The sequence below is a fragment of the Silene latifolia genome, chromosome Y, assembly GCF_048544455.1.
Source record: "Silene latifolia isolate original U9 population chromosome Y, ASM4854445v1, whole genome shotgun sequence".
Classification (NCBI taxonomy): Eukaryota; Viridiplantae; Streptophyta; class Magnoliopsida; order Caryophyllales; family Caryophyllaceae; genus Silene; species Silene latifolia.
The window spans coordinates 307,816,766-307,838,685 of NC_133538.1; positions in this window are offsets into that span (position 1 = coordinate 307,816,766).

The window sequence follows — 21,920 nt, forward strand, 5'->3', positions numbered from 1 at the left end:
TAAACCCTTTGCCTTGCTTCTCATTTCAAGGCGGCAAGACAAAAAGACACCCTAGAGGGGCCGAGTGAACCCTTTTTGGGGGGACCAGGAATCCTAAAACTAGACGGGAAAGGGATTAGGGTTTGATTAATTCCCTTGCTTCTCATTCGAAGGCGGCTAGACAAAAAGACACCCTAGAGGGGCCGAGTGAACCCTTTTTGGGGGGACCGGGTATCCTAAAATGGGACGGGAAAGGGTTTAGGGTTTGATTAGGCGGATCGCTACCGCAGATCCCCCTAATCAAACCCTAAACACTTTCCCTTGCTTCTCATTTGAAGGCGGCAAGGCAATAAGACACCTTAGAGGGGCCGAGTGAACCCTTTTTTGGGGGGGCGGGTATCCTAAAACGGGACGGGAAAGGGTTTAGGATTTGATTGGGCAGACCGCTACCGCGGATCCCCCAATCAAACCCTAAACCCTTTCCCTTGCTTCTCATTCGAAGGCGGCAAGACAAAAAGACACCCTAGAGGGGCCGAGTGAACCCTTTTTGGGGGGACCTGGTATCCTAAAACCGGATGGGAAAGGGTTTAGGGTTTGATTAGGATCCCCCTAATCAAACCCTAAACCCTTTCCCTTGCTTCTCAATCAAAGGCGGCAAGACAAAAAGACACCCTAGAGGGGCCGAGTGAACCCTTTTGGGGGGACCAGGTATCCTAAAACGGGACGGGAAAGGGTTTAGGGTTTGATTAGCGGACCGCTACCGCGGATCCCCAAATCAAACCCTAAACCCTTTCCCTTGCTTCTCAATTCAAGGCAAGAAGACAAAAAGACACCCTAGAGGGCCGAGTGAACCCTTTTTTTGGGGGCCGGATATCCTAAAACGGGACGGGAAAGGGTTTAGGGTTTGATTAGGCGGACCGCTAACGCGGATCCCCCTAATCAAACCCTAAACCCTTTCCCTTGCTTCTTAGTTGAAGGCGGAAAGACAAAAAGACACCCTAGAGGGGCCTAGTGAACCCTTTTTTGGGAGGCCGTGTATCCTAAAACGGGACGGGAAAGTGTTTAGGGTTTGATTAGGCGGGACGCAACCGCGGATCCCCTAATCAAACAATAAACCCTTTCCGTTTCTTCTCATTTGAAGGCGGCAAGACAAAAAGACACCGTAGAGGGTCCGAGTGAACCCTTTTTGGGGGGACTGGGTATCCTAAAACGGGACGGGAAAGGGTTTAGGGTTTGATTAGGCGGACTGCTACCGCACATCCTCCTAATCAAACCCTAAACCCTTTTCCTTACTTCTCAATTGAAGGCAGCAAGACAAAAAGACACCCTAGAGGGGTCGAGTGAACCCTTTTTTGGGGGACCGGGTATCCTAAAATGGGATGGGAAAAGGTTTAGGGTTTGATTAGGCGAACCGCTACCGTGGATCCCCCTAATCAAACCCTAAACCCTTTGCCTTGCTTCTCATTTCAAGGCGGCAAGACAAAAAGACACCCTAGAGGGGCCGAGTGAACCCTTTTTGGGGGGACCAGGAATCCTAAAACTAGACGGGAAAGGGATTAGGGTTTGATTAATTCCCTTGCTTCTCATTCGAAGGCGGCTAGACAAAAAGACACCCTAGAGGGGCCGAGTGGACCCTTTTTGGGGGGACCGGGTATCCTAAAATGGGACGGGAAAGGGTTTAGGGTTTGATTAGGCGGACTGCTACCGCAGATCCCCATAATAAAACCCTAAACACTTTCCCTTGCTTCTCATTTGAAGGCGGCAAGGCAATAAGACACCTTAGAGGGGCCGAGTGAACCCTTTTTTGGGGGGGCGGGTATCCTAAAACGGGACGGGAAAGGGTTTAGGATTTGATTGGGCAGACCGCTACCGCGGATCCCCCAATCAAACCCTAAACCCTTTCCCTTGCTTCTCATTCGAAGGTGGCAAGACAAAAAGACACCCTAGAGGGGCCGAGTGAACCCTTTTTAGGGGGACCTGGTATCCTAAAACCGGATGGGAAAGGGTTTAGGGTTTGATTAGGATCCCCCTAATCAAACCCTAAACCCTTTCCTCTGCTTCTCGATCAAAGGCGGCAAGACAAAAAGACACGCTAGAGGGGCCGAGTGAACCCTTTTTCGGGGGACCGGGTATCCTAAAATGGGATGGGAAAGGGTTTAGGGTTTGATTAGGCGAACCGCTACCGCGGATCCCCCAAATCAAACCCTAAACCCTTTCCCTTGCTTCTCAATTCAAGGCAGCAAGACAAAAAGACACCCTAGAGGGGCCGAGTGAACCCTTTTTTGGGGGGCCGGATATCCTAAAACGGGACGGGAAAGGGTTTAGGGTTTGATTAGGCGGACTGCTACCGCAGATCCCCCTAATAAAACCCTAAACCCTTTTCCTTACTTCTCAATCGAAGGCGGCAAGACAAAAAGACACCCTAGAGGGGCCGAGTGAACCCTTTTTTGGGGGACCGGGTATCCTAAAATGGGACGGGAAAGGGTTTAGAGTTTGATTAGGCGAACCGCTACCGCGGACCCCCTAATCAAACCCTAAACCCTTTCCCTAGCTTCTCTTTCGAAGACGGCAAGACAAAAAGAAACCCTAGAGGGGCCGAGTGAACCATTTTTGGGGGGACCGGGTATCCAAAAACGGGACGGGAAAGGGTTTAGAGTTTGATTAGGATCCCCCTAATCAAACCCTAAACCCTTTCCCTTGCTTCTCAATCGAAGGCGGCAAGACAAAAAGACACGCTAGAGGGGCCGAGTGAACCCTTTTTTTGGGGACTGTGTATCCTAAAATGGGACGGGAAAGGGTTTAGGGTTTGATTAGGCGAACCGCTACCACGGATCCCCCTAATCAAACCATAAACCCTTTCCCCTGCTTCTCAATTGAAGGCGGCAAGACAAAAAGACACCCTAGAGGGGCCGAGTGAACCCTTTTTTGGGGGCCGGGTATCCTAAAACGTGACGGGAAAGGGTTTAGGGTTTGATTAGGCGTACCGCTACCGCGGATCCCCTTAATCAAACCCTAAACCCTTTCCCTTGCTTCTCATTCGAAGGCGGCAAGACAAAAAGACACTCTAGAGGGGCCGAGTGAACCCTTTTTTGGGAGGCCGGGTATCCTAAAACGGGACGGGAAAGTGTTTAGGGTTTGATTAGGCAGACTGCAACCGCGGATCCCCCTAATGAAACAATAAACCCTTTCCGTTTCTTCTCATTTGAAGGCGGCAAGACAAAAAGACACCGTAGAGGGTCCGAGTGAACCCTTTTTGGGGGGACTGGGTATCCTAAAACGGGACGGGAAAGGGTTTAGGGTTTGATTAGGCGGACTGCTACCGCACATCCCCCAAATCAAACCCTAAACCCTTTTCCTTACTTCTCAATTGAAGGCAGCAAGACAAAAAGACACCCTAGAGGGGCCGAGTGAACCCTTTTTTGGGGGACCGGGTATCCTAAAATGGGATGGGAAAGGGTTTAGGGTTTGATTAGGCGAACCGCTACCGTGGATCCCCCTAATCAAACCCTAAACCCTTTGCCTTGCTTCTCATTTCAAGGCGGCAAGACAAAAAGACACCCTAGAGGGGCCGAGTGAACCCTTTTTGGGGGGACCGGGTATCCTAAAACGGGACGGGAAAGGGTTTAGGGTTTGATTAGGCGGACTGCTACCGCAGATCCCCCTAATAAAACCCTAAACCCTTTTCCTTACTTCTCAATCGAAGGCGGCAAGACAAAATGACACCCTAGAGGGGCCGAGTGAACCCTTTTTTGGGGGACCGGGTATCCTAAAATGGGACGGGAAAGGGTTTAGGGTTTGATTAGGCGAACCGCTACCGCGGACCCCCTAATCAAACCCTAAACCCTTTCCCTAGCTTCTCTTTCGAAGACGGCAAGACAAAAAGAAACCCTAGAGGGGCCGAGTGAACCATTTTTGGGGGGACCGGGTATCCAAAAACGGGACGGGAAAGGGTTTAGGGTTTGATTAGGATCCCCCTAATCAAACCCTAAACCCTTTCCCTTGCTTCTCAATCGAAGGCGGCAAGACAAAAAGACACGCTAGAGGGGCCGAGTGAACCCTTTTTTTGGGGACTGTGTATCCTAAAATGGGACGGGAAAGGGTTTAGGGTTTGATTAGGCGAACCGCTACCACGGATCCCCCTAATCAAACCATAAACCCTTTCCCCTGCTTCTCAATTGAAGGCGGCAAGACAAAAAGACACCCTAGAGGGGCCGAGTGAACCCTTTTTTGGGGGACCGGGTATCCTAAAACGTGACGGGAAAGGGTTTAGGGTTTGATTAGGCGTACCGCTACCGCGGATCCCCTTAATCAAACCCTAAACCCTTTCCCTTGCTTCTCATTCGAAGGCGGCAAGACAAAAAGACACCCTAGAGGGGCCGAGTGAAACCTTTTTGGGGGGACCAGGAATCCTAAAACTAGACGGGAAAGGGAGTAGGGTTTGATTAATTCCCTAGCTTCTCATTCGAAGGCGGCTAGACAAAAAGACACCCTAGAGGGGCCGAGTGAACCCTTTTTGGGGGGACCGGGTATCCTAAAATGGGACGGGAAAGGGTTTAGGGTTTGATTAGGCGGATCGCTACCGCAGATCCCATAATAAAACCCTAAACACTTTCCTTGCTTCTCATTTGAAGGCGGCAAGGCAATAAGACACCTTAGAGGGGCCGAGTGAACCCTTTTTTGGGGGGGGGGCGGGTATCCTAAAACGGGACGGGAAAGGGTTTAGGATTTGATTGGGCAGACCGCTACCGCGGATCCCCCAATCAAACCCTAAACCCTTTCCCTTGCTTCTCATTCGAAGGCGGCAAGACAAAAAGACACCCTAGAGGGGCCGAGTGAACCCTTTTTGGGGGGACCTGGTATCCTAAAACCGGATAGGAAAGGGTTTAGGGTTTGATTAGGATCCCCCTAATCAAACCCTAAACCCTTTCCCTTGCTTCTCAATCAAAGGCGGCAAGACAAAAAGACACCCTAGAGGGGCCGAGTGAACCCTTTTTTGGGGGACCGGGTATCCTAAAATGGGATGGGAAAGGGTTTAGGGTTTGATTAGGCAGACCGCTAACGCGGATCCCCCTAATCAAACCCTAAACCCTTTCCCTTGCTTCTTAGTTGAAGGCGGAAAGACAAAAAGACACCCTAGAGGGGCCGAGTGAACCCTTTTTTGGGAGGCCGGGTATCCTAAAACGGGACGGGAAAGTGTTTAGGGTTTGATTAGGCAGATCGCAACCGCGGATCCCCTAATCAAACAATAAACCCTTTCCGCTTTCTTCTCATTTGAAGGCGGCAAGACAAAAAGACACCGTAGAGGGTCCGAGTGAACCCTTTTTGGGGGGACTGGGTATCCTAAAACGGAACGGGAAAGGGTTTAGGGTTTGATTAGGCGGACTGCTACCGCACATCCCCCTAATCAAACCCTAAACCCTTTTCCTTACTTCTCAATTGAAGGCATCAAGACAAAAAGACACCCTAGAGGGGTCGAGTGAACCATTTTTGGGGGGACCGGGTATCCAAAAACGGGACGGGAAAGGGTTTAGGGTTTGATTAGGATCCCCCTAATCAAACCCTAAACCCTTTCCCCTCGCTTCTCAATCGAAGGCGGCAAGACAAAAGACACGCTAGTAGAGGGGCCGAGTGAACCCTTTTTTTGGGGACTGTGTATCCTAAAATGGGACGGGAAAGGGTTTAGGGTTTGATTAGGCGAACCGCTACCACGGATCCCCCTAATCAAACCATAAACCCTTTCCCCTGCTTCTCAATTGAAGGCGGCAAGACAAAAAGACACCCTAGAGGGGGCGAGTGAACCCTTTTTTCGGGGGCCGGGTATCCTAAAACGGGACGGGAAAGGGTTTAGGGTTTGATTAGGCGGACCGCTACCGCGGATCCCCCTAATAAAACCCTAAACCCTTTCGCTTGCTTCTCATTCGAAGGCGGCAAGACAAAAAGACACCCTAGAGGAGCCGAGTGAACTCTTTTTTGGGGGGCCGGGTATCCTAAAACGGGACGGGAAAGGGTTTAGGGTTTGATTAGGCAGACTACTACAACGGATCCCCCTAATAAAACCCTAAACCCTTTCCCTTTCTTCTCATCCGAAGGCGGCAAGACAAAAAGACACCTTAGAGGGGCCGAGTGAACCCTATTTGGGGGACCAGGGAATCCTAAAACTAGACGGGAAAGGGATTAGGGTTTGATTAGTTCCCTTGCTTCACATTCGAAGGCGGCTAGACAAAAATACACCCTAGAGGGGCCGAGTGAACCCTTTTTGGGGGGACCGGTATCCTAAAATGGGACGGGAAAGGGTTTAGGGTTTGATTAGGCGGACTGCTACCGCAGATCCCCATAATAAAACCATAAACACTTTCCCTTGCTTCTCATTTGAAGGCGGCAAGGCAATAAGACACCCTAAAGGGGCCGAGTGAACCCTTTTTTTGGGGGGTGGGTATCCTAAAACGGGACGGGAAAGGGTTTTGGGTTTGATTAGGCAGACCGCTACCGTGGATCCCCCAATCAAACCCTAAACACTTTCCCTTGCTTCTCATTCAAGGCGGCGGACAAAAAGAAACCCTAGAGGGGCCGAGTGAACCCTTTTTGGGGGGACCTGGTATCCTAAAACCGAACGGGAAAGGGTTTAGGGTTTGATTAGGATCCCCCTAATCAAACCCTAAACCCTTTCCCTTGCATCTCAATCAAAGGCGGCAAGGCAAAAAGACACCTTAGAGGGGCCGAGTGAACCCTTTTTTGGGGGACCGGGTATCCTAAAACGGGACGGGAAAGAGTTTAGGGTTTGATTAGGCAGACCGCTAACGCGGATCCCCCTAATCAAACCCTAAACCCTTTCCTGCTTCTCAATTCAAGGCAAAGCAAGACAAAAAGACACCCTAGAGGGGCCGAGTGAACCCTTTTTTGGGGGGCCGGGTATCCTAAAACGGGACGGGAAAGGGTTTAGGGTTTGATTAGGCAGACCGCTACCGCGGATCCCCCTAATCAAACCCTAAACCCTTTCCCTTGCTTCTTAGTTGAAGGCGGAAAGACAAAAAGACACTCTAGAGGGGCCGAGTGAACCCTTTTTTGGGAGGCCGGGTATCCTAAAACGGGACGGGAAAGTGTTTAGGGTTTGATTAGGCAGACTGCAACCGCGGATCCCCCTAATCAAACAATAAACCCTTTCCGTTTCTTCTCATTTGAAGGCGGCAAGACAAAAAGACACCGTAGAGGGTCCGAGTGAACCCTTTTTGGGGGGACTGGGTATCCTAAAACGGGACGGGAAAGGGTTTAGGGTTTGATTAGGCGGACTGCTACCGCACATCCCCCTAATCAAACCCTAAACCCTTTTCCTTACTTCTCAATTGAAGGCAGCAAGACAAAAAGACACCCTAGAGGGGCCGAGTGAACCCTTTTTTGCGGGACCGGGTATCCTAAAATGGGATGGGAAAGGGTTTAGGGTTTGATTAGGCGAACCGCTACCGTGGATCCCCCTAATCAAACCCTAAACCCTTTGTCTTGCTTCTCATTTCAAGGCGGCAAGACAAAAAGACACCCTAGAGGGGCCGAGTGAACCCTTTTTGGGGGGACCGGGTATCCTAAAACGGGACGGGAAAGGGTTTAGGGTTTGATTAGGCGGACTGCTACCGCAGATCCCCCTAATAAAACCCTAAACCCTTTTCCTTACTTCTCAATCGAAGCCGGCAAGACAAAAAGACACCCTAGAGGGGCCGAGTGAACCCTTTTTTGGGGACCGGGTATCCTAAAACGGGACGGGAAAGGGTTTAGGGTTTGATTAGGCGAACCGCTACCGCGGACCCCCTAATCAAACCCTAAACCCTTTCCCTAGCTTCTCTTTCGAAGACGGCAAGACAAAAAGAAACCCTAGAGGGGCCGAGTGAACCATTTTTGGGGGACCAGGGTATCCAAAAACGGGACGGGAAAGGGTTTAGGGTTTGATTAGGATCCCCTAATCAAACCCTAAACCCTTTCCCTTGCTTCTCAATCGAAGGCGGCAAGACAAAAAGACACGCTAGAGGGGCCGAGTGAACCCTTTTTTGGGGATGTGTATCCTAAAATGGGACGGGAAAGGGTTTAGGGTTTGATTAGGCGAACCGCTACCACGGATCCCCCTAATCAAACCATAAACCCTTTCCCCTGCTTCTCAATTGAAGGCGGCAAGACAAAAAGACACCCTAGAGGGGGCGAGTGAACCCTTTTTTCGGGGGCCGGGTATCCTAAAACGGGACGGGAAAGGGTTTAGGGTTTGATTAGGCGGACCGCTACCGCGGATCCCCCTAATAAAACCCTAAACCCTTTCGCTTGCTTCTCATTCGAAGGCGGCAAGACAAAAAGACACCCTAGAGGGGCCGAGTGAACCCTTTTTGGGGGGACCGGGTAACCTAAAACGGGACGGGAAAGGGTTTAGGGTTTGATTAGGCGGATCGCTACCGCAGATCCCCTAATAAAACCCTAAACCCTTTCCTTACTTCTCAATCGGCCGGCAAGACAAAAAGACACCCTAGAGGGGCCGAGTGAACCCTTTTTTGGGGGACCGGGTATCCTAAAATGGGACGGGAAAGGGTTTAGGGTTTGATTAGGCGAACCGCTACCGCGGACCCCCTAATCAAACCCTAAACCCTTTCCCTAGCTTCTCTTTCGAAGACGGCAAGACAAAAAGAAACCCTAGAGGGGCCGAGTGAACCATTTTTGGGGGGACCGGGTATCCAAAAACGGGACGGGAAAGGGTTTAGGGTTTGATTAGGATCCCCCTAATCAAACCCTAAACCCTTTCCCTTGCTTCTCAATCGAAGGCGGCAAGACAAAAAGACACGCTAGAGGGGCCGAGTGAACCCTTTTTTTGGGGACTGTGTATCCTAAAATGGGACGGGAAAGGGTTTAGGGTTTGATTAGGCGAACCGCTACCACGGATCCCCCTAATCAAACCATAAACCCTTTCCCCTGCTTCTCAATTGAAGGCGGCAAGACAAAAAGACACCCTAGAGGGGCCGAGTGAACCCTTTTTTGGGGGGCCGGGTATCCTAAAACGGGACGGGAAAGGGTTTAGGGTTTGATTAGGCGGACCGCTACCGCGGATCCCCCTAATAAAACCCTAAACCCTTTCGCTTGCTTCTCATTCGAAGGCGGCAAGACAAAAAGACACCCTAGAGGAGCCGAGTGAACTCTTTTTGGGGGGACCGGGTATCCTAAAACGGGACGGGAAAGGGTTTAGGGTTTGATTAGGCAGACTACTACAACGGATCCCCCTAATAAAACCCTAAACCCTTTCCCTTTCTTCTCATCCGAAGGCGGCAAGACAAAAAGACACCTTAGAGGGGCCGAGTGAACCCTATTTGGGGGGACCGGGAATCCTAAAACTAGACGGGAAAGGGATTAGGGTTTGATTAGTTCCCTTGCTTCACATTCGAAGGCGGCTAGACAAAAATACACCCTAGAGGGGCCGAGTGAACCCTTTTTGGGGGGACCGGTATCCTAAAATGGGACGGGAAAGGGTTTAGGGTTTGATTAGGCGGACTGCTACCGCAGATCCCCATAATAAAACCATAAACACTTTCCCTTGCTTCTCATTTGAAGGCGGCAAGGCAATAAGACACCCTAAAGGGGCCGAGTGAACCCTTTTTTTGGGGGGTGGGTATCCTAAAACGGGACGGGAAAGGGTTTTGGGTTTGATTAGGCAGACCGCTACCGTGGATCCCCCAATCAAACCCTAAACCCTTTCCCTTGCTTCTCATTCGAAGGCGGCAAGACAAAAAGATACCCTAGAGGGGCCGAGTGAACCCTTTTTGGGGGGACCTGGTATCCTAAAACCGAACGGGAAAGGGTTTAGGGTTTGATTAGGATCCCCCTAATCAAACCCTAAACCCTTTCCCTTGCATCTCAATCAAAGGCGGCAAGGCAAAAAGACACCTTAGAGTGGTCGAGTGAACCCTTTTTTGGGGGACCGGGTATCCTAAAACGGGACGGGAAAGAGTTTAGGGTTTGATTAGGCAGACCGCTAACGCGGATCCCCCTAATCAAACCCTAAACCCTTTCCCTTGCTTCTCAATTCAAGGCAGCAAGACAAAAAGACACCCTAGAGGGGCCGAGTGAACCCTTTTTTGGGGGGCCGGGTATCCTAAAACGGGACGGGAAAGGGTTTAGGGTTTGATTAGGCAGACCGCTACCGCGGATCCCCCTAATCAAACCCTAAACCCTTTCCCTTGCTTCTTAGTTGAAGGCGGAAAGACAAAAAGACACTCTAGAGGGGCCGAGTGAACCCTTTTTTGGGAGGCCGGGTATCCTAAAACGGGACGGGAAAGTGTTTAGGGTTTGATTAGGTGATCGCAACCGCGGATCCCCTAATCAAACAATAAACCCTTTCCGTTTCTTCTCATTTGAAGGCGGCAAGACAAAAAGACACCGTAGAGGGTCCGAGTGAACCCTTTTTGGGGGGACTGGGTATCCTAAAACGGGACGGGAAAGGGTTTAGGGTTTGATTAGGCGGACTGCTACCGCACATCCCCCTAATCAAACCCTAAACCCTTTTCCTTACTTCTCAATTGAAGGCAGCAAGACAAAAAGACACCCTAGAGGGGCCGAGTGAACCCTTTTTTGCGGGACCGGGTATCCTAAAATGGGATGGGAAAGGGTTTAGGGTTTGATTAGGCGAACCGCTACCGTGGATCCCCCTAATCAAACCCTAAACCCTTTGTCTTGCTTCTCATTTCAAGGCGGCAAGACAAAAAGACACCCTAGAGGGGCCGAGTGAACCCTTTTTGGGGGGACCGGGTAACCTAAAACGGGACGGGAAAGGGTTTAGGGTTTGATTAGGCGGACTGCTACCGCAGATCCCCCTAATAAAACCCTAAACCCTTTTCCTTACTTCTCAATCGAAGCCGGCAAGACAAAAAGACACCCTAGAGGGGCCGAGTGAACCCTTTTTTGGGGGACCGGGTATCCTAAAATGGGACGGGAAAGGGTTTAGGGTTTGATTAGGCGAACCGCTACCGCGGACCCCCTAATCAAACCCTAAACCCTTTCCCTAGCTTCTCTTTCGAAGACGGCAAGACAAAAAGAAACCCTAGAGGGGCCGAGTGAACCATTTTTGGGGGGACCGGGTATCCAAAAACGGGACGGGAAAGGGTTTAGGGTTTGATTAGGATCCCCCTAATCAAACCCTAAACCCTTTCCCTTGCTTCTCAATCGAAGGCGGCAAGACAAAAAGACACGCTAGAGGGGCCGAGTGAACCCTTTTTTTGGGGACTGTGTATCCTAAAATGGGACGGGAAAGGGTTTAGGGTTTGATTAGGCGAACCGCTACCACGGATCCCCCTAATCAAACCATAAACCCTTTCCCCTGCTTCTCAATTGAAGGCGGCAAGACAAAAAGACACCCTAGAGGGGGCGAGTGAACCCTTTTTTCGGGGGCCGGGTATCCTAAAACGGGACGGGAAAGGGTTTAGGGTTTGATTAGGCGGACCGCTACCGCGGATCCCCCTAATAAAACCCTAAACCCTTTCGCTTGCTTCTCATTCGAAGGCGGCAAGACAAAAAGACACCCTAGAGGAGCCGAGTGAACTCTTTTTTGGGGGGCCGGGTATCCTAAAACGGGACGGGAAAGGGTTTAGGGTTTGATTAGGCAGACTACTACAACGGATCCCCCTAATAAAACCCTAAACCCTTTCCCTTTCTTCTCATCCGAAGGCGGCAAGACAAAAAGACACCTTAGAGGGGCCGAGTGAACCCTATTTGGGGGGACCGGGAATCCTAAAACTAGACGGGAAAGGGATTAGGGTTTGATTAGTTCCCTTGCTTCACATTCGAAGGCGGCTAGACAAAGAGACACCCTAGAGGGGCCGAGTGAACCCTTTATGGGGGGACCGGTATCCTAAAATGGGACGGGAAAGGGTTTAGGGTTTGATTAGGCGGACTGCTACCGCAGATCCCCATAATAAAACCATAAACACTTTCCCTTGCTTCTCATTTGAAGGCGGCAAGGCAATAAGACACCCTAAAGGGGCCGAGTGAACCCTTTTTTTGGGGGGCGGGTATCCTAAAACGGGACGGGAAAGGGTTTTGGGTTTGATTAGGCAGACCGCTACCGTGGATCCCCCAATCAAACCCTAAACCCTTTCCCTTGCTTCTCATTCGAAGGCGGCAAGACAAAAAGACACCCTAGAGGGGCCGAGTGAACCCTTTTTGGGGGGACCTGGTATCCTAAAACCGAACGGGAAAGGGTTTAGGGTTTGATTAGGATCCCCCTAATTAAACCCTAAACCCTTTCCCTTGCATCTCAATCAAAGGCGGCAAGGCAAAAAGACACCCTAGAGGGGCCGAGTGAACCCTTTTTTGGGGGACCGGGTATCCTAAAACGGGACGAGAAAGAGTTTAGGGTTTGATTAGGCAGACCGCTAACGCGGATCCCCCTAATCAAACCCTAAACCCTTTCCCTTGCTTCTCAATTCAAGGCAGCAAGACAAAAAGACACCCTAGAGGGGCCGAGTGAACCCTTTTTTGGGGGGCCGGGTATCCTAAAACGGGACGGGAAAGGGTTTAGGGTTTGATTAGGCAGACCGCTACCGCGGATCCCCCTAATCAAACCCTAAACCCTTTCCCTTGCTTCTTAGTTGAAGGCGGAAAGACAAAAAGACACTCTAGAGGGGCCGAGTGAACCCTATTTTGGGAGGCCGGGTATCCTAAAACGAGACGGGAAAGTGTTTAGGGTTTGATTAGGCAGACTGCAACCGCGGATCCCCCTAATCAAACAATAAACCCTTTCCGTTTCTTCTCATTTGAAGGCGGCAAGACAAAAAGACACCGTAGAGGGTCCGAGTGAACCCTTTTTGGGGGGACTGGGTATCCTAAAACGGGACGGGAAAGGGTTTAGGGTTTGATTAGGCGGACTGCTACCGCAGATCCCCCTAATCAAACCCTAAACCCTTTTCCTTACTTCTCAATTGAAGGCAAACAAGACAAAAAGACACCCTAGAGGGGCCGAGTGAACCCTTTTTGGGGGACCGGGTATCCTAAAATGGGACGGGAAAGGGTTTAGGGTTTGATTAGGCGAACCGCACCGTGGATCCCCTAATCAAACCCTAAACCCTTTGCCTTGCTTCTCATTTCAAGGCGGCAAGACAAAAAGACACCCTAGAGGGGCCGAGTGAACCCTTTTGGGGGGCCGGGTATCCTAAAACGGGACGGGAAAGGGTTTAGGGTTTGATTAGGCGGACTGCTACCGCAGATCCCCCTAATCAAACCCTAAACCCTTTTCCTTACTTCTCAATCGAAGGCGGCAAGACAAAAAGACACCCTAGAGGGGCCGAGTGAACCCTTTTTTGGGGGACCGGGTATCCTAAAATGGGACGGGAAAGGGTTTAGGGTTTGATTAGGCGAACCGCTACCGCGGACCCCCTAATCAAACCCTAAACCCTTTCCCTAGCTTCTCTTTCGAAGACGGCAAGACAAAAAGAAACCCTAGAGGGGCCGAGTGAACCATTTTGGGGGACAGGGTATCCAGGGAACGGGGACGGGGAAAGGGTTTAGGGTTTGATTAGGATCCCCCTAATCAAACCCTAAACCCTTTCCCTTGCTTCTCAATCGAAGGCGGCAAGACAAAAAGACACGCTAGAGGGGCCGAGTGAACCCTTTTTTTGGGGACTGTGTATCCTAAAATGGGACGGGAAAGGGTTTAGGGTTTGATTAGGCGAACCGCTACCACGGATCCCCCTAATCAAACCATAAACCCTTTCCCCTGCTTCTCAATTGAAGGCGGCAAGACAAAAAGACACCCTAGAGGGGCCGAGTGAACCCTTTTTTCGGGGGCCGGGTATCCTAAAACGGGACGGGAAAGGGTTTAGGGTTTGATTAGGCGGACCGCTACCGCGGATCCCCCTTATAAAACCCTAAACCCTTTCGCTTGCTTCTCATTCGAAGGCGGCAAGACAAAAAGACACCCTAGAGGGGCCGAGTGAACTCTTTTTTGGGGGGCCGGGTATCCTAAAACGGGACGGGAAATGGTTTAGGGTTTGATTAGGCAGACTACTACCACGGATCCTCCTAATAAAACCCTAAACCCTTTCCCTTTCTTCTCATCCGAAGGCGGCAAGACAAAAAGACACCTTAGAGGGGCCGAGTGAACCCTATTTGGGGGGACCGGGAATCCTAAAACTAGACGGGAAAGGGATTAGGGTTTGATTAGATCCCTTGCTTCACATTCGAAGGCGGCTAGACAAAAAGACACCCTAGAGGGGCTGAGTGAACCCTTTTTGGGGGGACCGGTATCCTAAAATGGGACGGGAAAGGGTTTAGGGTTTGATTAGGCAGACCGCTACCGCGGATCCCCCAATCAAACCCTAAACCCTTTCCCTTGCTTCTCATTCGAAGGCGGCAAGACAAAAAGACACCCTAGAGGGGCCGAGTGAACCCTTTTTGGGGGACCTGGTATCCTAAAACTCGACGGGAAAGGGTTTAGGGTTTGATTAGGATCCCCCTAATCAAACCCTAAACCCTTTCCCTTGCATCTCAATCAAAGGCGGCAAGACAAAAAGACACCCTAGAGGGGCCGAGTGAACCCTTTTTTGGGGGACCGGGTATCCTAAAACGGGACGGGAAAGGGTTTAGGGTTTGATTAGGCAGACCGCTACCGCGGATCCCCCTAATCAAACCCTAAACCCTTTCCCTTGCTTCTTAGTTGAAGGCGGAAAGACAAAAAGACACTCTAGAGGGGCCGAGTGAACCCTTCTTTGGGAGGCCGGGTATCCTAAAACGGGACGGGAAAGTGTTTAGGGTTTGATTAGGCAGATCGCAACCGCGGATCCCAAATCAAACCCTAAACCCTTTCCCTGCTTCTCAATTCAAGGCAAGCAAGACAAAAAGACACCCTAGAGGGGCCGAGTGAACCCTTTTTGGGGGCCGGGTATCCTAAAACGGGACGGGAAAGGGTTTAGGGTTTGATTAGGCAGACCGCTACCGCGGATCCCCTAATCAAACCCTAAACCCTTTCCTCGCTTCTTAGTTGAAGGCGGAAAGACAAAAAGACACTCTAGAGGGGCCGAGTGAACCCTTCTTTGGGAGGCCGGGTATCCTAAAACGGGACGGGAAAGTGTTTAGGGTTTGATTAGGCAGACTGCAACCGCGAATCCCCCTAACCAAACAATAAACCCTTTCCGTTTCTTCTCATTTGAAGGCGGCAAGACAAAAAGACACCGTAGAGGGTCCGAGTGAACCCTTTTTGGGGGGACTGGGTATCCTAAAACGGGACGGGAAAGGGTTTAGGGTTTGATTAGGCGGACTGCTACCGCACATCCCGCTAATCAAACCCTAAACCCTTTTCCTTACTTCTCAATTGAAGGCAGCAAGGCAAAAAGACACCCTAGAGGGGCCGAGTGAACCCTTTTTTGGGGGACCGGGTATCCTAAAATGGGATGGGAAAGGGTTTAGGGTTTGATTAGGCGAACCGCTACCGTGGATCCCCCTAATCAAACCCTAAACCCTTTGCCTTGCTTCTCATTTCAAGGCGGCAAGACATAAAGACACCCTAGAGGGGCCGAGTGAACCCTTTTTGGGGGGACCGGGTATCCTAAAACGGGACGGGAAAGGGTTTAGGGTTTGATTAGGCGGATCGCTATCTGAGATCCCCTAATCAAACCCTAAACCCTTTTCCTTACTTCTCAATCGAAGGTGGCAAGACAAAAAGACACCCTAGAGGGGCCGAGTGAACCCTTTTTTGGGGGACCGGGTATCCTAAAATGGGACGGGAAAGGGTTTAGGGTTTGATTAGGCAGACTACTACCACGGATCCTCCTAATAAAACCCTAAACCCTTTCCCTTTCTTCTCATCCGAAGGCGGCAAGACAAAAAGACACCTTAGAGGGGCCGAGTGAACCCTATTTTGGGGGACCGGGAATCCTAAAACTAGACGGGAAAGGGATTAGGGTTTGATTAGATCCCTTGCTTCACATTCGAAGGCGGCTAGACAAAAAGACACCCTAGAGGGGCTGAGTGAACCCTTTTTGGGGGGACCGGTATCCTAAAATGGGACGGGAAAGGGTTTAGGGTTTGATTAGGCAGACCGCTACCGCGGATCCCCCAATCAAACCCTAAACCCTTTCCCTTGCTTCTCATTCGAAGGCGGCAAGACAAAAAGACACCCTAGAGGGGCCGAGTGAACCCTTTTTGGGGGGACCTGGTATCCTAAAACCGAACGGGAAAGGGTTTAGGGTTTGATTAGGATCCCCCTAATCAAACCCTAAACCCTTTCCCTTGCATCTCAATCAAAGGCGGCAAGACAAAAAGACACCCTAGAGGGGCCGAGTGAACCCTTTTTTGGGGGACCGGGTATCCTAAAACGGGACGGGAAAGGGTTTAGGGTTTGATTAGGCAGACCGCTACCGCGGATCCCCCTAATCAAACCCTAAACCCTTTCCCTTGCTTCTTAGTTGAAGGCGGAAAGACAAAAAGACACTCTAGAGGGGCCGAGTGAACCCTTCTTTGGGAGGCCGGGTATCCTAAAACGGGACGGGAAAGTGTTTAGGGTTTGATTAGGCAGACTGCAACCGCGGATCCCCCAAATCAAACCCTAAACCCTTTCCCTTGCTTCTCAATTCAAGGCAGCAAGACAAAAAGACACCCTAGAGGGGCCGAGTGAACCCTTTTTTGGGGGGCCGGGTATCCTAAAATGGGATGGGAAAGGGTTTAGGGTTTGATTAGGCAGACCGCTACCGCGGATCCACCTAATCAAACCCTAAACCCTTTCCCTTGCTTCTTAAATGAAGGCGGAAAGACAAAAAGACACTCTAGAGGGGCCGAGTGAACCCTTCTTTGGGAGGCCGGGTATCCTAAACGGGACGGGGAAAGTGTTTAGGGTTTGATTAGGCAGATCGCAAACCGCGAATCCCCCTAACCAAACAATAAACCCTTTCCGTTTCTTCTCATTTGAAGGCGGCAAGACAAAAAGACACCGTAGAGGGTCCGAGTGAACCCTTTTTGGGGGGACTGGGTATCCTAAAACGGGACGGGAAAGGGTTTAGGGTTTGATTAGGCGGATGCACCGCACATCCCGCTAATCAAACCCTAAAACCCTTTCCTTACTTCTCAATTGAAGGCAAAGCAAGGCAAAAAGACACCCTAGAGGGGCCGAGTGAACCCTTTTTGGGGGACCGGGTATCCTAAAATGGGACGGGAAAGGGTTTAGGGTTTGATTAGGCGAACCGCTACCGTGGATCCCCCTAATCAAACCCTAAACCCTTTGCCTTGCTTCTCATTTCAAGGCGGCAAGACATAAAGACACCCTAGAGGGGCCGAGTGAACCCTTTTTGGGGGGACCGGGTATCCTAAAACGGGACGGGGAAAGGTTTAGGGTTTGATTAGGCGGATCGCACCGCAGATCCCCTAATCAAACCCTAAACCCTTTTCCTTACTTCTCAATCGAAGGTGGCAAGACAAAAAGACACCCTAGAGGGGCCGAGTGAACCCTTTTTTGGGGGACCGGGTATCCTAAAATGGGACGGGAAAGGGTTTAGGGTTTGATTAGGCGAACCGCTATCGCGGACCCCCCTAATCAAACCCTAAACCCTTTCCCTAGCTTCTCTTTCGAAGACGGCAAGACAAAAAGAAACCCTAGAGGGGCCGAGTGAACCATTTTTGGGGGGACCGGGTATCCAAAAACGGGACGGGAAAGGGTTTAGGGTTTGATTAGGATCTTCCTAATCAAACCCTAAACCCTTTCCCTTGCTTCTCAATCGAAGGCGGCAAGACAAAAAGACACGCTAGAGGGGCTGAGTGAACCCTTTTTTTGAGGACTGTGTATCCTAAAATGGGACGGGAAAGGGTTTAGGGTTTGATTAGGCGAACTGCTACCACGGATCCCCCTAATCAAACCATAAACCCTTTCCCCTGCTTCTCAATTGAAGGCGGCAAGACAAAAAGACACCCTAGAGGGGCCGAGTGAACCCTTTTTTCGGGGGCCGGGTATCCTAAAACGGGACGGGAAAGGGTTTAGGGTTTGATTAAGCGGACCGCTACCGCGGATCCCCCTAATAAAACCCTAAACCCTTTCCCTTTCTTCTCATCCGAAGGCGGCAAGACAAAAAGACACCTTAGAGGGGCCGAGTGAACCCTATTTGGGGGGACCAGGAATCCTAAAACTAGACGGGAAAGGGATTAGGGTTTGATTAGTTCCCTTGCTTCACATTTGAAGGCGGCTAGACAAAAAGACACCCTAGAGGGGCCGAGTGAACCCTTTTTGGGGGGACCGGTATCCTAAAATGGGACGGGAAAGGGTTTAGGGTTTGATTAGGCGGACTGCTACCGCAGATCCCCATAATAAAACCATAAACACTTTCCCTTTCTTCTCATCCGAAGGTGGCAAGACAAAAAGACACCTTAGAGGGGCCGACTGAACCCTATTTGGGGGGACCAGGAATCCTAAAACTAGACGGGAAAGGGATTAGGGTTTGATTAGTTCCCTTGCTTCATATTCGAAGGCGGCTAGACAAAAAGACACCCTAGAGGGGCCGAGTGAACCCTTTTTGGGGGAACCGGTATCCTAAAATGGGACGGGAAAGGGTTTAGGGTTTGATTAGGCGGACTGCTACCGCAGATCCCCATAATAAAACCATAAACACTTTCCCTTGCTTCTCATTTGAAGGCGGCAAGGCAATAAGACACCCTAGAGGGGCCGAGTGAACCCTTTTTTTGGGGGGCGGGTATCCTAAAACGGGACGGGAAAGGGTTTAAGGTTTGATTAGGAGAGCCGCTACCGCGGATCCCCAATCAAACATTAAACCCTTTCCCTTGCTTCTCATTCGAAGGCGGCAAGACAAAAAGACACCCTAGAGGGGCCGAGTGAACCCTTTTTGGGGGGACCGGGTATCCAAAAATGGGACGGGAAAGGGTTTAGGGTTTGATTAGGATCCCCCTAATCAAACCCTAAACCCTTTCCCTTACTTCTCAATCGAAGGCGGCAAGACAAAAAGACACGCTAGAGGGGCCGAGTGAACCCTTTTTTGGGGGACCGTGTATCCTAAAATGGGACGGGAAAGGGTTTAGGGTTTGATTAGGCGAACCGCCACGCGGATCCCCTAATCAAACCATAAACCCTTTCCCCGCTTCTCAATTGAAGGCGGCATGACAAAAAGACACACTAGAGGGGCCGAGTGAACCCTTTTTTGGGGTAGGGTATCCTAAAACGGGACGGGAAAGGGTTTAGGGTTTGATTAGGCGGACCGCTACCGCGGATCCCCTAATAAAACCCTAAACCCTTTCCCTTGCTTCTCATTTGAAGGCGGCAAGACAAAAGGACACACTAGAGGGGCCGAGTGAACCCTCTTTTTGGGGAGCGGGTATCCTAAAACGGGACGGGAAAGGGTTTAGGGTTTGATTAGGTAGACTACTACCGCGGATCCCCCTAATGAAACCCTAAACCCTTTCGCTTGCTTCTCATTCGAAGGCGGCAAGACATAAAGACACCCTAGAGGGGCCGAGTGAACCCTTTTTGGGGGAACCGGGTATCCTAAAACGGAACGGGAAAAGGTTTAGGGTTTGATTAGGCAGACTACTACCACGGATCCCCCTAATAAAACCCTAAACCCTCTCCCTTTGTTCTCATCCGAAGGCGGCAAGACAAAAAGACACCTTAGAGGGGCCGACTGAACCCTATTTGGGGGGACCGGGAATCCTAAAACTAGACGGGAAAGGGATTAGGGTTTGATTAGTTCCCTTGCTTCATATTCGAAGGCAGCTAGACAAAAAGACACCCTATAGGGGCCGAGTGAACCCTTTTTGGGGGGACCGGTATCCTAAAATGGGACGGGAAAGGGTTTAGGGTTTGATTAGGTGACCGCTACCACAGATCCCCATAATAAAACCATTAACACTTTCCTCGCTTCTCATTGAAGGCGGCAAGGCAATAAGACACCCTAGAGGGGCCGAGTGAACCCTTTTTTGGGGGGCGGGTATCCTAAAACGGGACGGGAAAGGGTTTAAGGTTTGATTAGGCAGACCGCTACCGCGGATCCCCCAATCAAACATTAAACCCTTTCCCTTGCTTCTCATTCGAAGGCGGCAAGACAAAAAGACACCCTAGAGGGGCCGAGTGAACCCTTTTGGGGGACTGGTATCCTAAAACCGGGGGAAAGGGTTTAGGGTTTGATTAGGATCCCCTAATCAAACCCTAAACCCTTTCCCTTACATCTCAATCAAAGGCGGCAAGACAAAAAGACACCCTAGAGGGGCCGAGTGAACCCTTTTTTGGGGGACCGGGTATCCTAAAATGGGATGGGAAAGGGTTTAGGGTTTGATTAGGCGAACCGCTACCGCGGATCCCCCAAATCAAACCCTAAACCCTTTCCCTTGCTTCTCAATTCAAGGCAGCAAGACAAAAAGACACCCTAGAGGGGCCGAGTGAACCCTTTTTTTGGGGGGCCGGGTATCCTAAAACGGGACGGGAAAGGGTTCAGGGTTTGATTAGGCAGACCGCTACGGCGGATCCCCGTAATCAAACCCTAAACCCTTTCCCTTGCTTCTCAGTTGAAGGCGGAAAGACAAAAAGACACCCTAGAGGGGCCGAGTGAACCCTTTTTTGGGGGGCCGGGTATCCTAAAACGGGACGGGAAAGGGTTTAGGGTTTGATTAGGCGGATCGCTACCGCAGATCCCCCTAATCAAACCCTAAACCCTTTCCCTTGCTTCTCAATCAAAGGCGGCAAGACAAAAAGACACGCTAGAGGGGCCGAGTGAACCCTTTTTTGGGGACCGTGTATCCTAAAATGGGACGGGAAAGGGTTTAGGGTTTGATTAGGTGAACGCCATCATGGATCCCCTAATCAAATCATAAACCCTATCCCTCGTTTCTCAATTGAAGGCGGCATGACAAAAAGACACCCTAGAGGGGCCGAGTGAACCCTTTTTGGGTATCCTAAAACGGGACGGGAAAGGGTTTAGGGTTTGATTAGGCGGACCGCTACCACGGATCCCCCTAATAAAACCCTAAACCCTTTCGCTTGCTTCTCATTCAAAGGCGGCAAGACAAAAAGACACCCTAGAGGGGCCGAGTGAACTCTTTTTTGGGGGGGCGGTATCCTAAAACGGACGGAAAGGGTTTAGGGTTTGATTGGGTAGACTACTACCGCGGATCCCCCTAATGAAACCCTAAACCCTTTCGCTTGCTTCTCATTCGAAGGAGGCAAGACATAAAGACACCCTAGAGGGGCCGAGTGAACCCTTTTTGGGGGGTATCCTAAAACGGGACGGAAAGGGTTTCGGGTTTGATTAGGCAGACTACTACCACGGATCCCCCTAATAAAACCCTAAACCCTTTCGCTTTCTTCTCATCCGAAGGCGGCAAGACAAAAAGACACCTTAGAGGGGCCGACTGAACCCTATTTGGGGGACCTGGGAATCCTAAAACTAGACGGGGAAAGGGATTAGGGTTTGATTAGTTCCCTTGCTTTATATTCGAAGGCGGCTAGACAAAAAGACACCCTAGAGGGGCCGAGTGAACCCTTTTTGGGGGACCGGTTATCCTAAAATGGGACGGGAAAGGGTTTAGGGTTTGATTAGGCGGATCGCTACCGCAGATCCCCATAATAAAACCATAAACACTTTCCTTGCTTCTCATTGAAGGCGGCAAGGCAAAAAGACACCCTAGAGGGGCCGAGTGAACCCTTTTTTTTGGGGGCGGGTATCCTAAAAACGGGACGGGAAAGGGTTTAAGGTTTGATTAGGCAGACTGCTACCGCGGATCCCCCAATCAAACATTAAACCCTTTCCCTTGCTTCTCATTCGAGGCGGCAAGACAAAAAGACACCCTAGAGGGGCCGAGTGAACCCTTTTGGGGGGACTGGTATCCTAAAACCGACGGGAAAGGGTTTAGGGTTTGATTAGGATCCCCTAATCAAACCCTAAACCCTTTCCCTTACATCTAAATCAAAGGCGGCAAGACAAAAAGACACCCTAGAGGGGCCGAGT